The sequence below is a fragment of the Panthera uncia genome, chromosome B4 (genome assembly GCF_023721935.1).
Source record: "Panthera uncia isolate 11264 chromosome B4, Puncia_PCG_1.0, whole genome shotgun sequence".
NCBI classification, from domain to species: Eukaryota; Metazoa; Chordata; class Mammalia; order Carnivora; family Felidae; genus Panthera; species Panthera uncia.
Genome location: NC_064809.1, coordinates 36,001,647 through 36,015,232, shown reverse-complemented (window position 1 = coordinate 36,015,232; position 13,586 = coordinate 36,001,647). Strand labels below are relative to the sequence as shown.

General features: G+C 40.4%; 1 protein-coding gene and 1 pseudogene across 4 annotated transcripts in view; one reads left to right on the top strand and one right to left on the bottom strand.

The window, feature by feature from the left end:
* The window catches only part of RAD52 (RAD52 homolog, DNA repair protein), a 33,925-nt gene extending 21,910 nt beyond the window's left edge, over window positions 1-12,015 (bottom strand). Inside the window, exons 1-2 of one of the 4 annotated variants that reach the window (XM_049624861.1) lie at window positions 11,881-12,015; window positions 2,882-3,092 (exon numbers count right to left, since the gene is read on the bottom strand). The gene's annotated coding sequence lies outside the window, so the exon portion shown is untranslated. The remainder of the gene's footprint in view (window positions 1-2,881; window positions 3,093-11,880) is intronic. The other 3 variants (XM_049624857.1, XM_049624858.1, XM_049624859.1) reach the window with 3 other exon arrangements.
* Window positions 4,278-4,649, top strand: LOC125919786 (60S ribosomal protein L31-like; annotated as a pseudogene).
* Window positions 12,016-13,586: the final 1,571 nt, after the last annotated feature.

Here is a 13,586-nt window from a genome sequence, read left to right as displayed (position 1 = left end):
ATCTACTGTATAAAGCAGAGGTTGGGGGGCACCTGGTTGGCTCAGCCGGTTGAGCGACCAACTTCAGCTTAGGTCACGATCTCATGGTTCATAGATTCGAGCCCTGCATCAGGCTGTGTGGACAGCTAGGAGCCTGGAGCCTGCTTCAGATTCTGTGTCTCCATCTCTCTCTGCCCCTCCCCTACTCACACACTCTCTCTCTCTCTCTCCAAAATAAATATTAAAAAAAAAAAAAAATTTAAAAAACAGAGGTCAGCAAACTTTTTCTGTAAAGTGTTAGAGAGTAAATATTTTAGGACTTGCAGGCTATGTAGTCTGTCATGACTACACAACCCTGGCATTTTAGTGTGAAAGCAGCCATAGATAATATGTAAACAAATGGGCATGGTTGTGTCCCCATAAGACTTTATTACAAAAAGAGGTGTAAGATTTGGTCCACAGGCCATAGTGTGCCATACTTGCTATAAATAATGTTTTGAACGTTAAAGTCAGATGTGGTTCAACACCCAGTTCCACTCAGTAAGTTACTTACATTGAGCAATTGCTCAAACTCTCTGTGCCCAAATTTCCACATCTGTAAAGGGGAATATTCATAACAGCAACCTCATAAATTTATCGTATGATAATGATGTGATTAATAATTATATCCAACAAAAATCATTAGATACTAAAAAGTTGTTGGGAGATGTTCACAGTGTCTCAAATGAACACCTGTCGACTTATTTGTTAAAAACAAAGGGCTATATATTGGGAATGTACCTAATGCTACAGAATTGCACTTAAAAATGGTTAAAAGGAGGGTTGCCTGGGTGGCTTAGTAGGTTAAGCATCCAACTTCAGCTCAGGTCATGACCTCACAGTCCGTGAGTTCCAGCCCCACATCCAGCTCTGTGCTGACAGCTCAGAGTCTGGAGCTACTCAAATTCTGTGTGTGTGTGTCTCTCTCTCTGCCCCTCCCCCACTTGCATGCTGTCTCTCTCTCTCTCAAAAATAAACATTAAAAACATTTATGTTTAATGGTTAAAATGATAAATTCTATGTTATATATATTTTGCCACAATAAAAAAAAAAGAGGGAGGGGCGCCTAGGTGGCTCAGTTGGTTAAGTGTGCAACTCTTGATTTCAGCCCAGGTCATGATCTCACAATTGTGGGATACAGTCCTGAGTCAAGCTCTGAGCTGACAGTGTGGAGCCTGCTTAGGATTCTCTCTCCCTCTCTCTCTGCCCCTGCCCCACTTGTGCATGTGCACTCGTGTTCTCTCTCAAAATAAATGAACATTTTTTTAAAAAGAAGGGAGAGTAATTTAACATAATAAAGGTTCCTATATCCTTCATGCAAGATCTAAGAGTCTGGTGGCCCTGGCCATCCTGTCGCTGTGTCATCTAGCACACATGACCTCCAAGGTCATCACTGCAGGGGTAGAAAGAGTTGGAAAAGTCACACTGGTTCATAGCTGCCTTAGGCCAGAAGTGATATGGATCACTTCTGGTCACAGTTCACTGGACAGCTCTTGTCACAAGGCCCCAACTTAATTGCAGTAGAGGCTAGGAAATTTAAGGTATTTGAATATTCGGTGACTACTGTCTCTTCCACATCCATTCCCCCCCCAACCCCACTCCAATATGAACCCCTAGAAGGCAGGAGGTTCTTCTTGATTCTTCTTGGCACCCCAATGACTAGCATGGAACCTTGCTCATGCAGGGCTAGGAAGGGAGGGTTTGGTGAGTGATTAAATACATAATGTAGGATATGCAGACAAAGCATATTTTTTAATTTTTTACAAACTAACTTTATAAGGCAAGAGTTACACTTCTCACACTTAAAAAGCAACTTGATACTTTTCTAAACAATATCTTAAAAGATTCAACCTCTTATGACAGAAAAGGACAACTTCGTCCCTGCCCATAAAGTAAAACATGGAATCATTTTTCTTACATTTTTTCCAGTTACTTCTTCGGGGGGGGGGGGGGGAACAACTTACCTTTTCTAAAACTGTCCACAACCATTTTCCCATTATAAAATTAAAATATCTTTATTGTAGAAACATCTATTAAAAAAATAAGGAAGTAAAATTTGGCTGGATCCCCACCAACAGATAACTTTTTTTATATGTGATTGAGTTTGTATTATGTTTAAATTTTTTTTTAATGTTTATTTATTTTTGAGAGAGAGACAGAGCATGAGGAGATGGAGAGAGAGGGAGACACAGAATTTGAAGCAGGCTCCAGGATCTAAGCTATCAGCACAGAGCCCAATGCAGGGCTCGAACCCACGAACCTGAGATCATGACCTGAGCCAAAGTCGGATGTTTAACTGACTGAGCCACCCAGGCGCCCCTTACAGTTATTTATTTATTTTGAGAGAGAGGGAGAGGGAGAGGGAGAGAGCGTGAACCCCAAGCAGGCTTCATGCTTATAGTGCGGAGCCCAATGAGGGGCACAAACTCATAAACTGTGAGATCGTGACCCAAGCCGAAACCAAGAGTCAGATGCTTAACCAACGGAGTCCCACAGCTGCCCCAAGTTTATATGTATGTTTAATGTGTACATGTGTATGTGCATATTTGTTAAACAAAAGGAGAATCAAATCTGGGAAGCATATCTTATCCTGCACCTCAAATCTTCTCGGCCTTGCCTGTCTCTGAGGCCTTTGATCAGTTTTTCCACCCTGGTTGTCATTAGGTGGAACAAATGGGCATGAGTTTTAAATGAATGCACATAGGTACAACCACTGGTCCCTTACTTCCTGCTCATGGTAATGCCTCTCACTCCCACCCCTGGCCTCCCTCTTGCCTTTGAGGTGTGAGAACCTGTGGGGTCCACCTGATGTCCATACATGTACAACCTGAAGTTTGAGGGAGTTAATATACCAGGGGCAAACCTTTTACCAATAAGATGCAGAAGCTGAGGGAGAAATTCTTCTTCCTTCGGGTGTATTGTCCTGGGACACAGTACTTCAGACATCCTCCTGAGAGACAGCTTTAGGAAACCAGTCAGTTGTACCTTGTTACCAAGCGGTGGCCAGCTTGGACATGTACTCTTGAACCGACTTAATCTCCTCTCCTCAATTCCCCTTTCCTTACTTCTGCTTCCTGAAAAAATAACAGCCCATAAGCTTTTGTCTCAAGCTCTAGGTTCTGGGATACCCAGATATAGAGATACCAAGGATGCTCTGCTAATTATCCCTTCAGCTCTTACCACAGTAGTGCACCCTGCCCTAACTTCCAAATGCCAACATTTGTATCTCTTTACCTGAAGGCCTTTTTTGGCATCCAGGGCCCATTTTTGTACCTGTTCATGCTAAGCTAGAAGTGTCAGAGAAATGATGCCCCTGGGAGCAGCCCTCTAACAGTGACTGACTAGAGCTGGTGTTTAAGGACCCTAGATTTCTTACCCCCTTTGTGAGATAACACTGAGCTGTGAGTTCTACATTGGCTCAAGTTCCCCAGTCAAATTAGGTTTGGTTGACCACTGGTGGTGACTGGCTTGACCATGCATGCTCCGTGGACTGCCTTTTCTTTCCCATCTCACTTCCCTCTGCTCTACCAGTACATCCTGGGCTCTACTCTCAGACAAGCTACCTACATTTGGCGAAAAATGTAGGGAGAGCAAAAGATACCTTTACAATGGAAAAACCTGGCAGATGCTTCCTTAATCAGGTAATCAAACATAATGTCACCAGTAATAATCACATCATAAGCTTCCTGATGGATACACTGAAAAGGTCACATCACTTAGAAAGTATTTCTACCAATTTAATCATGACTTTAACTAAGAGGAAATAATCAGACAAGTTGAAATCTACAAGGCTTGGACTCAAACTATGTCAATGTCAATGTCTCAAAAAACCAAAACAAAGCAAAACAAAGAGGCTACTGAATGCCTCTAGATTAAGAGACTAAAGACACACAATGTCTTTTTGCAACTTATTCTCAAGTCATTCAACTAATAAAACATCATTCAACGAATAAAATGTGTGTGTGTGCATGTGCAAAGAGAATGAGAGGAAGATAAATCGAAGTAACAAATTTATGAATCCAGGTGAAGGATACGCAGGCCTCCCTTGTATAACTTTTCTGAAGGCTTCAAATGTTTCAAAACAAAATGTTAGGAAAGACTTCCTGCATAGACAAGGTTATGGCAGCTACATAAATCCAAATATCCCAATACATCCAATGCAGATCAAAAAAGAGGAACAAATAAAAACACAAATATCCTGTATCTTCTAATATAATTAGAAGACTGAAGCTTCCTTTTCAAACCAGGGCCCCGGCAGAATGGCTCCTGCAAATAAGGGCGTTGAGAAGAAGGGCCATTCTGCCATCATTCTGCCATCAATGAGGTAGTGACCAGAGAAAATATCATCAACATTCACAAGCACATCCATGGACTGGGTTTCAGGAAGTGTGCCCCTCAGACACTCAAAGAGATCTGGAAATTTGCCATGAAGGAGATGGGAACTCCAGATATGCATGTTAACATGAGGCTCAACAAAGCTGTCTGGGCCAAAGGAGTAAGTAACGTTCCAAACTGTATCCATATGCAGTTGTCCAGATAATGTTAATGAGGATGAAGATTCACCAAACAAGCTCTATATGTTGGTGACCTATGTACCTGTCACCACTTTCAAAAATCTACAGTTAATGTGAATGACAACTAATCGTTGATTGCCAAATAAAGGTATGCTGCAAAAAAGAAAGAAGAGGAGAAGGAAAAAGAAAAGAAGAAAACTGAAAATACTACAAGTTTCAAAATGCCAGCAATTTCTGGTGGAGATATTTCTCAAATGTTCATCATAACCCTTCAAGGAAAGTAAGGTGAGATGTAGGTGGGAAGAGAAGTGCATACAAGAAAGAGGAGGATGGAGAGCATAAGATGGAACTAAAATTGCTCCCCAGAAAAGAAAACCCACTTTTAGTATGAAGATACTAACAAAGAGTTTCGGTAGGTCAGAGCAGTCCAGAAATAAAAGGTATACACAACTCAAGGAGGCAGTCTTGGAAAGCCAGTGTTTCTGGAGAGAAGAGGGCAAAAAGGAATGAGAAGTGCCCTTGAAACTGTGCCGTAAAGGGCAGATGACAGATCCTGTAAGATAAGAGAATATTTAAAAGTCAGGGGACATATAATCATGCCTCCCAAAAAGCCTTCTAATAAAGAAACCATACTCACTACACTTACAAAAGAATAGAAACTGGGGCACCTGGGTGGCTCAGTCGGTTAAGCGACCGACTTCAGCTCAGATCATGATCTCACAGTCTGTGGGTTTGAAACCCGCATCAGGCTCTGTACTGAGAGCTCAGAGCCTGGAGCCTGCTTCGGATTCTGTCTCCCTCTCTCTGCCCCTCCCCCGCTCACGCCTCTGTCTGTCTCTCTCTTTCTCTCAAGAGTAAATAAACATTTTTTAAAAATTAAAAAAAAGAATAGGAACTATTCTTGATAGGAATCTTGTAAACCACCTGACAACCAATGTTGTTCACAAAATGCAAAATAAAAAAAGTCCATGAACTTAAAGACAGTGCAATAGAATTATACAATCTGAAGAGGAGAAAAAGACAGACTGAAAATAATGAAAGAGCCTCAGGGTCCTGTGGAATAATATAAAAACAGCTAACACAGATATAATTGGAAGTCTCAAAAGAAGGGATTAAAGAGAATGGAAAACAAAAACAAACAAAAATTTGAATGGCTTGAAATTTCCTAAATTGGGTGACACGCATATATTTATACATTTAAGGTCAGCAAACCTCAAGCAGGATAAATACAAAGAAAATCACACTTAGACACACCCTAGGCAAATTGCTGAAAACCAAAAATAAAGAGAAAGTCTTGAAAGCAGTCAAAGAAAAATGGCCCATCATATACAAAATAATAATAAAAATGATGTCTCCACCTTACAATAGTTTAAAAGACATACTTAGGAATAAATTTAAGGAAAGGTGTAGAAGACCTCCCTGTTGGAACACTACAAACAGTATTAAAAAAAAATTAACACCTAAGTAAAAAGGGAGATGTACCATGTTCATAGATTTCAAGAGTCAATAACCATTAAGATGTTAATTTTTCCCAAATTGATCTAAAGATTAAATGCCATCCCAGTCAAATTCCTCACAGACTTTTTTGTAGAAATTGATAAAATGATTCTAATATTTATATGGAAAATGCAAAGGAACTGCATTAGACTGTCCACATCAATCTTGAAAAACAACAAAGTTGAAGGACCTACACTATGTGACTTCATGACTTACTATAAAGCTCCAGTAATTAAAATAGAATTAAAACTGACATAAGAATTGATCGGTGGAACAGGGAAAAAAGCCCAGAAACCAACCACCACTCAAACAGTCACAAGAATGCAATCCCGGGGCGCCTGGGTGGCTCAGTCGGTTGAGCGTCCGACTTCGACTCAGGTCATGCTCTCGAGGTCTGTGAGTTCCAGCCCCGAGTCGGGCTCTAGGCTGATGGCTTGGAGCCTGGAGCCTGCTTCCGATTCTGTGTCTCCCTCTCTCTCTGCCCCTCCCCCATTCATGCTCTGTCTCTCTCTGTCTCAAAAATAAAATAAAGTTAAAAAAAAAAGAAAAAAGAATGCAATCCCAATCGGAAAGGTACAAATGTAATGCAATGGCATTTTCAACAAATGATCTGACAACTGAATATCTCTATGGGGAAAAATTTTCATAGTTTTCACAAAATATTTTTTATACCATTCACAAAAACCAGAGACAAATCATAGGCCTAAATATAAAAGCTACAACTACAGGGGCACCTGAGTGGCTCAGCTGGTTAAACATCTGACTCTTGATTTCAGTTCAGATCATGATCTCACGGTTTGTGAGTTTGAGCCCTACATCGGGCTCTACGCTGATAGCACATGGAGCCTGCTTGGGATCCTCTCTCTTCCTCTCTCTCTCTGCCCTTTTCTGCCCATCTCTCTCTCCTCTACTCACAAAATAAATAAATAAAAATTTTTAAAAAGCTACAACTATAGGGGCACCTGGGTGGCTCAGTCGATTAAGCATCCAACTTCAGCTCAGGTCATCATCTCACAGTCCGTGAGTTCAAGCCCCACGTGGGGCTCTGTGTTGACAGCTCAGAACCTGGAGCCTGCTTCAGATTCTTTCTCTGCCCTTCCCCTGCTCACACTTTGTCTCTCTCTCTCTCTCTCAAAAATAAAAAAAGATTAAAAAAAAATTTTTTTAAATAAACATTAAAAAAAAAAAGAAAATAAAAAAAATTTTAATAGAAATAACATATAATCCAATAATTAAACTACTGGGTGTTCACCCCTCCTTAAAAAATGAAAACACTAATTTGAAAAGATATATGCAGCTTTATGTTTATTGCAACATTATTTTATTTTTTTTTTTTTTAATTTTTTTTTTTTAACGTTTATTTATTCTTGAGACAGAGAGAGACAGAGCATGAACGGGGAGAGGCAGAGAGAGAGGGAGACACAGAACCGGAAGCAGGCTCCAGGCTCCGAGCCATCCGCCCAGAGCCCGATGTGGGGCTCGAACTCACAGACCACAAGATCGTGACCTGAGCTGAAGTCGGCGCTTAACCAACTGAGCCACCCAGGCGCCCCTATTGCAACATTATTTTAAAAAGCCAAGATATGGAAGAAGTCTAAACATCCATCAATAGATGAATAGATAAAATAATATTTCATAAAAAAGGATTGAAATCTTGACATTTGCAACAACATGGATGGATCTAGAGAGTATAATGCTAACTGAAATAATTTAGTCAGAGAAAGACAAATGTCGTATGATTTCAGTAATATATAGAATAAACAAATGAATACATAAACAAACACAAAACAGAATCAGACCTATATGGTTGCCAGAGGAAGGGAGTTGGGAGGATAGTCAAAATGAGTGAAAGGAGTAGAAAATAGAGACTTGCAGTCATGCAACGGGAATAAAAGGCACAGCATAGAGAATACAGTCAATGATATTATCATAGTGTTGTATGGTGACAGATGGTAGCTACACTTGTGGTGAGGCCAGCATAACATACACAGATATTGAATTACTATGTCATACACCCGAAATTAATGTAATGTTGTGTGTCAACTATCTTCAAATAAAAATTTAAAAAATCTTTTCCCAAAAAATAAATAAAAATTTTTAATTAAAAAAAAAGCTACAACTATAAAATTTCTAGAACAAAATATACGACTATATCTTTACATCCTAGAGGTGGTCAAGATTTCTTAGGACTCAGAAAGCTATAACTATAAAAGAAAAAAATGATAAACGTGACCACATCAAAATGTAATGCTGTGCTTATCAAAGGACACTCTATGAAAATGAATAGGCAACCACAAAAGACTGACATCCAGGATATAAAAAAGAAAAAGATATAACTCCTACAACTCAATAATAAAGACCAATAACCCAATTTTAAGTGGTCAAAATCTGAGCAGGCACTTAACAAAGAAAGATATACAAATGTCAATAAGCACAGGAAAGTGTTCAACAGCATTAGTAATCAAGGACTAAAATTAAAACCATAATGACACACCCCTCTGTACCCTCCAGAATGGCTAAAAATAAAGATTGCAGCACCAAAAGTTGGCAAGGATGTGAAGCAACTGGAATTCTCATACACTGTTGACTAGAAACAAACTGGTAAAACTATTCAGCTGTAAGCACATGCCACCCTTCAAGAAAAAAGAATAATGACTTGAAGATGGAGCCTCAGGTTCAGAGGGTAGAGCAGCAGCCACAGAAGATTATCCCCAGGCCTTGAATCCTAAATGGCCCTTTATGTGCCCTGGAGATCAGTCCTGTTAGGTAGGTGTAGGTACTTGCCTATTCATTTTCATAGAGTTGTCTTTGATGAGAAGTTTTAAATTTGATGTAATCATATTTGTCTTTTTTTTTTTTTTTTTAAGTGGGGATTGCTTTCTAAGCCTTGTCTAAGAAACCTCTACACACCCCCAGGTCATGAAGATATGCTTTTATATTTTCTTCTACAAGCCTTAAAGTTTTATAATTTTGGAAATAAAACTGGTAATTTCTTTAGAAATTAAACATGCATCTGCCATATGACCCAAGAATTCTTCTGAAAGATGGTTTCTGAGAGAAATAAACACATATGGCCAAGAAAAGATTTGTGGGACGGAAAGGGAAAGAGCTTGAACCAGGGCAGGGGCTGTGAGCAAGAAATGGATGAATTGGAGAGATATTAAGAAGGTCAACGAGATTAGCAAGGATGTTTTTATTCTTATCCACTTCCTTTTCACCTAAAAGCATTTCTAATTATACACGAAAGGAGGGAGGAAGGAGTAAGAGGGAATGAGGAATGTTACATATGGAAATTTTTCTCTTTTGTCTGACTTTTTCTCATCTTTATTAAAGACTGGACAGGCAGGGCATGATCATGAAGGGTATTGTAAGCCACCTTAAAAAACTTGAAACATTGGGGTGCCTGGGTGGCTCAGTTGGTTCAACTTCCAATTCTTGATTTCGGCTCTGCGCTGGGCATGGAGCCTGCTTAAGATTCTTTCTCTCAAAATAAATACATAAATATTTTTTTTAAAAAAAGGTTCTCTCTCTCCCTCTGCCCCTCTCCCACTTGTGCACGCACACACTCTCTCTCAAAAAAAAAAAAAAAGCTTAAACATTAGCTTGTAAACCATGGGAGAGCAATGGAAATTTTAAACTAAGTCAGTTAAGTCTCTGAAGTCTCTTCTTTGTCAACAGTGAATAACTGAGGAAGAGATCAGTTAGAAGTTTATGTTACCACAGTCCAGAGAAAAAATGATAAAGGAAAATCATGGAAATGTTGAGAAAGGATGGACTCTGGATATGGTTTTCAGGAGGCAGAACTGACAGAACTTAGTGATGAGGGAGGTTCTGATTCCAAGGATCAAGAACAGCAGGATTGGGTATTAAGGTTTTTTCTTTTATTTTCATTTATGTACATGCTGCTATATTTGTGAAATTTCAAATGTTGTCTGTTCTTTCAAGCTTTATGCAGCTTACACTCTAAGAATTAATCTATGTTCCTACAGCCTTTTAGACATACATCAAAGCACATATTGCACTGTAATCCACACTCAGCCATTCAAGAGCAAAAGAGCCATATACTAATTACCGATAATTGGCATTAATGAGCCAATAATGAAATTGGTTATACAGTCAATTCTCATTATTCAAGGTAGTCTATAAAGTCACCATGAACCCCAAATTATCAAATACCAAACCACTACTCCTAGGAGAAACACAAGATTAGGTTCCTGTGAGCCTCTGGTCACAATATTTTCTTACATCAGTCAATACATAATCTTGTTTGATGTGTGTTTCTGTTGAAAGATACCTTATTCAATACATATTAACTCCTTAACATTGAACCCACAGCCAGCAGCATATAACTCCTACCTGAACAAGCTTATCTAAAGGAAGCTTTCCTTTCTCTGTGAGACATCACAGGCTTCTTACACTGGTAATGCTAGACAGCACTTCAGCAATATGCTTGGAGGCCATTCCAAACTGAAATCGCTAACAAAAAGTATGAAAATGAGAAAAATGTGACACTAAATATACTTAAAAGCACCGTGAGTGTTGAATTAGGGGTTACAAAGAAATTTTAGTGAGTAGGTGAATTCCCCAAAACACATTCCATGAATAATGAGGACTGAACAGGGTTTTTGTTTTGACATAAAACTTCTCTCCCACAGCTAGCTCAGTTATATTTTTCATACTCATCTCCAGCTACACCCAGCTCGTATCACAAGGTAACAACAGGTCATGGCACACATCACACAGAAACACAAATATTTCTCTGCTTTCACTACAGTTAGTGGTCTAAGAGACAAGACTTTAAAAAGACAAACTTCCCTAAAAGATCCCAGACCCAAGGCCACTAAAATATCTGAGCCAGTCCCGGAGTTAAATAATGCTGGCTTATGAGAATTTAGTTCAAAAATGTGACTCAAACTGTGATTTGTATGGAGGAAAAAGGTCTAGTAATGCAAAAGTAATGCAGAAGTACAAAAAACTCAAATGTCCATTAACTAAATGGACAAACAAAATGTGGAATATCCCTACAACAGATTGTTACTCAACCATAAAAAAGAGCGAAGAACGGGCACAGGCTAGAACATGCATGAACCTTCAAAACATTATGCTACGTGAAATAAACCCATCATACAAAAAAACAAAAACTGTAGGATTCCACTTCTGTGAAATATCTAGAATTGGCAAATTCAAAGGCAAAAAGATGATTACTGGGGTGAGGATAGGAGCAAATGAGAAGTGCCCGCTAATGAGTTGTGGGTTTCTTTGGGGGGTGATAAAAATGTTCTGGAACTAGACAATGGTGATGGTCGCAAAGCCCTGTGAATATACTAAAACCACCTAACTGTTTAAATGGATGAAATGTAATCGTATGTGAATTGTATCTCAATTAAAAAAAAAATCTATAAAGGCTAAATATGCGGCTAAACTTGAGTATCAAATTCTTTAAAATGGATAATTCCTTCCCTCCTGATATTCATCCCAACTCCGTGCAGCTACCGACACAAACTTCAGCACCCTTCACTCCGGTCAATAAGCAGCCTCTGGAGCTCTCGCGCCGTGCAGGGGGCCGCCACAATTAACAGTACGCTGCTGCACCCCCGTCGTGGCGTCTCGGAGTGTTGGTCCAAGTATCCTGTGCCCCTGTCCCTCCTAACCACACTCTCAGCAAGCCGTGATCCTGACCCCTACTGTACTAATTAGTACAGGCCTCGGGACACAGGATCACTCTGCCGTGGCCAGGAAGAGCTCAACCGCCGCCCCAAGCGATCTGCTCAGAACCTGCGACGCCCCACGATCCACAGTCCCCAGCCGGAACCACCCCAACTGGGCCGTTCCCCCCTCCCTCCTCACTTACGCGCTTCTGGCAGCGCGCGGTGCACGCAGGGAGCTCGGTCTACGCTATGTACAAAGGGAACCTAGTTTAGATAGAGCCGCGCAGAGGAGACTGGGAAAGCAGTGCCAAAGAACCCTGGGAAGAAGGTCCAAATCAAGAGCGAGCCCTGGGCGGGGAAGGACAGGAGGAGGAGCCGTAAATCAAGGCGGGGAAGGGGAGAAGAGCCGCAAAGCAATCTGCCGAAGCCGTAAAGCAAGCTGGAAGCACGACGCTGACCTCGATGTGCAAAAACACTCCTCGCGTCACTCCCTCTGCCTCCATTTATCCCTGCGGCTGCCTGTAATTCTTGCAGCTGCCCAGGTCTCGGCTGCCCCCTAGCGGGCCGGGTGAACTCACGTGGGGCATTCCAGCGCCTTCATGAAAGACCTCAACAAACCCAATCCAGATAGAATGAGGCGACTGGGCGGAGTAGGAATTTCTCAGTACCCGTGCACGCGAGGGATTGTGCAGGATAAGAAAAACATGCTTTTAAGTCTTATTAAGAATGGTCATCAGAGCCCTTCATAGATTCCACCCCAGAAAGGAACAGCAAACCGAGGCAGTGTGGACATGTTTGCTCACTAAGCCTTCTTCATCTACTGCCACCTCCGCACACACCCGCTCATCACCTGATGGCTTCTTAAATTAGCTGGGACCGAAGGGAAGTGACAGTATGGCGACATGGGGGAAGGGAGTTCTTTAGAATGGCCCTTGGAACTGTGCCTTGCAACTGGGTGATGACTGCACATCCTGTCAGAAATGTTCAAAAACAAGATTAAAATGTTTAGTCATCACAAGCCCGTCTTAATTACTTAAGAACTCCAACAAAATCATTCTCATACATTTTCAAATTGGTTGTTTCAATACACTCCTTTTAACCAGACGGTTCATTACCTGAGCAACAATACTCCAGTGCAATACATCTAGTCATTTCCTGAATGACTACTCACTCTTCCTAGTAACACCATGGGAAGCTGAGTAAAAAGTCTAGAATCAGACCGAATGCATAAACAATGTATTTGGTAAAGGGAGCATTTCAAATTAACCAAGAAAGGAATGGTTTACTTTTAAAACGGTGCTGGGACGATTAGTTAACTGTCTGGGTTAGATTTCTTATCAAAACGTACAATAAAATCAATTACAATTAATTCAAGAGTGAAATGCTAAACACAGAGATACACATAAAACAAAGTAAAAAATATAGAGATGAGCATCCGACCTCAGAATGGAGAAGGGTTTTCTAAGTATAAAATGAGAAATTGTAAGGTAAAAGATGAACAAATGTAACCAAATAAACTTTTTAAACTTCTGGAAGTTGAAAATAAAATAAACTTTAGAAGTAAATAAGAAAAAGAAGGACTATCATGAATGGCAAAGAGAGCTTGTGTATAAAAAGTTCTAACAACTCAAGAATGACGTGGGGCACCTGTGTGGCTCGGTCACTTAAGCCTAGGACTCTTGATTTTGCCTCAGGTCGTGATCTCATGGTTGATGAGTTCCAGCCCCGCCTCCTGCTCTGTACTGAGAGGTTGGAGCCTGCTTGGGATTCTTGGATTGTCTCTCTCCCTCTTTCTCTGCCCCTACCCTGCTTACACACTCTCTCTCTCTCTATCTCTCTCTCAAAATAAATAAACTTTAAAGAAAGAAAGAAAGAAAGAAAGAAAGAAAGAAAGAAAGAAAGAAAGAAA